The 2,746-nt window shown below is 42.3% G+C and overlaps 1 pseudogene; it reads right to left on the reverse strand.

Moving 5' to 3' along the window:
• Positions 1-1,901: 1,901 nt before the first annotated feature.
• On the reverse strand, positions 1,902-2,020 carry LOC145405132 (5S ribosomal RNA; annotated as a pseudogene).
• Between the last annotated feature and the right edge of the window lie 726 nt (positions 2,021-2,746).

Consider the following 2,746-nt stretch of genomic DNA (forward strand, 5'->3'; position numbering starts at 1 on the left):
GGGGAGTGGAAGAAACGAGAAAATTACACAGAAAGAATGCGAAAAAAGGATCAGCGTTTGTAGAAAAGAGAAGATAAAGACCGAGAATAATTGTCTACGAAAAGATCAGTTCGATAGATCACTCTCTCTCTCTCTCTCTCTCTCTCTCTCTCTCTCTCATATCTTGTGTTTTTCTCCATCCACCCACCTCTCCTCCTTTCCTTCATCGCCTCACCTCTGGCTTTTTTATTTTCACTCCTTCTTTGCCCTCGTTCCTCTCCTCCTTTCTCCCTCGCTTTCATATCTTTTTCTTTCCTCCCTTAATTTCTCTTTCCTTCTCCCCTTTTTCTCCTTTCCTGCATGCTTCGTAGTGTCTCGTCCTTCGCTCGTTCTTTCCGTGTTCCATCACAAAGCCTCAAAATTCTCCTTCTCCTCGTTTACGTCTCTACTCCTTGACCTTCTGTCTGTCATCCTTCACTTCCTTCCATCCCTCCTTCACACCATAATTCCTCTTCTCTCTCTCTCTTTCCTCCTTCGCATGCTCTTTTCTTTCCTTCTCACCTCAGCACCATCCCATGATTCCCCTCTTCCTTCTCCCTCTCGTCTCCACTCCTTCCCATTCTTCCTTCCTTCCTCCTTTTCCTTGACGCCTCCTTACCACCTCTGTTTCCTCCTTTCTGCTTTCCTTCACACCTTCTCATAATTTCCCTTGTTCTTCTCTCCACTTTATTGCATTCTTTTTTCCTTTTTGTCTCCTCTCTTTTATAATTCCACTTCTCCGTCTCTCTGTACTATGTACTACTTCACAGTGTCATTTCCTTCCGTCTTTCCTTCACGCCATCTTCTAGTTCCCTTTCTCCCTCTCCTCTCCACCCTTTCGCATTCCTTTCATTCTTCTCTCCTTCACATCAGCTTGTAATTCCACTTCTCCCTCTTCCTATTCTCTCCACTCTTTCGCCCTCCTTCACACCATCTCATAACCTCACTTCTTCCTCTCCTATCCTTTCTTTCGCAGTCTTCTCCTTCCTTCTCTCCTTTACACGATCTCATAATATCCCATCTCCTTTCCATTCCTTCGCACTCTCTTTTCCTTCCTTTTCTCTATTATAATTTCCTTTCTCCCTCTTCCTCTCCTCCACTCCTTCACACTCTCCTTTCTCTTCATCTCTCCTTCATAATTCCCCTTCTCCCTCTTCTCTCCACTCCTTAACACTCTCTCTTTCCTCCTCCTTCCGCTCCTTCACGCTTCCTCACCGCCACCCCTGTCCCCCCATCCCTTCCTCCAGAGCCCACCCGCCCAGTTTGAGCTGACAAGGCAAAGATCGAGTTTTCGAGGGTAAAATTGGCGAACCATTCAGTGTCGTGATGGAATTCTGACACTCTGCTTGCATTCCCGTCGCCTCATCCCTTATTTTCCTCATATTTGTCTTCTGAGGCGTAAAATGATGAAAATATGACAACTAGCACAGATATCTTCTTGATATTCTCTCTCTCTCTCTCTCTCTCTCTCTCTCTCTCTCTCTCTCTCTCTCTCTCTCTCTCTCTCTCTCTCTCAGCTGAGTGTAAAATGGCGGAATAAATTACTTGGAAAAATTCTGACAGTGCTTGTAATTCCTCGACAGATCCGTTGTTTTCCTCATACTGGAAGAAAAAAAGAGCAAAATATTGATATATGGAGTAATTGTTTGAACTTCCTAGCATATAGTCCACGTATCTGTAGTATGAAGCAAACTACTGCTACTACTACTACTACTACTACAGCCAATAATAATTATAATACGAGTAATAATAATAATAATAATTCATTCATTGCCAACCGCCATGTATCCCAAACGGGGTGGCCAAGGGCTTAGAGTTAATTGTTTTACAGGGAGGGGCACTAATCCTCCACCAACCCCACTTGACACGTAGAGAGAACGTTATGCCAACAGCATCTGGTGTTCCCAGGCGGTCACCCTTCCAAGTACTAACCAGACCCAACGTTGCATAACTTCGCTGATCGAACAGGAAGCGGTGTACTCAACGTGGTATGGCCGTATAATAATAATAGTAATAATAATAATAATAATAATGCTACTCCTAGCTTCATCTGAATATGCCCCGTGAACTACATGATTAAACTTCCCTTCTGTAGCCACCATACTGCATCTGGGGGAAAGGGAGCGAATTGAGTGACGTTTTTACCGACAGGCAGCTGAGTCCCTTGGGTTTATCGGCGTCACCACATGAAGGCGTCCCTCCCAGGCACCAATAATAGGCGTAAAATGATACACCACTATAACCCTTCTGCCTAATTTCATATTTTCTTTCATACTCCTGGCTAAAAGGGTAAAATACTAAGAAAATAAATACTGATACTCTCTCCCTTATTTTCTTTGCATGTGCAGTAGAAACCGAAAAATAAATAGGAATATAAATAGTGATACTCGAAATTATCTTCTTCCTTATTTTTTCGTACTACCTGTAATTGGTCTTATAAAAATACAGATAAATGCCAATAATCCTTCCTTTTTTATTCTGCAGGGAAAAATCAGTAAATAAAGAAATGTATGTGTACTTTCCGACGCATTTTTTTTTCTTCATAATCGGAGTAACTGGACGAAAACTAACGAAATTTAAGGATATATTCTGATACATCGCTTGCATTGCTTCCCGCCCCGCGTAATTTTGCACATATTTGGGTACACAGAACGTTAAATTATGAAATATTAGGATTAAATGTGACACGGCGCCTACATTAATTTTCTTCGACTGGTATATTGATTTT

The sequence above is a fragment of the Coenobita brevimanus genome, chromosome 65 (genome assembly GCF_032717465.1).
Source record: "Coenobita brevimanus isolate Jiangsu-jjx chromosome 65, ASM3271746v2, whole genome shotgun sequence".
NCBI lineage: Eukaryota > Metazoa > Arthropoda > Malacostraca > Decapoda > Coenobitidae > Coenobita > Coenobita brevimanus.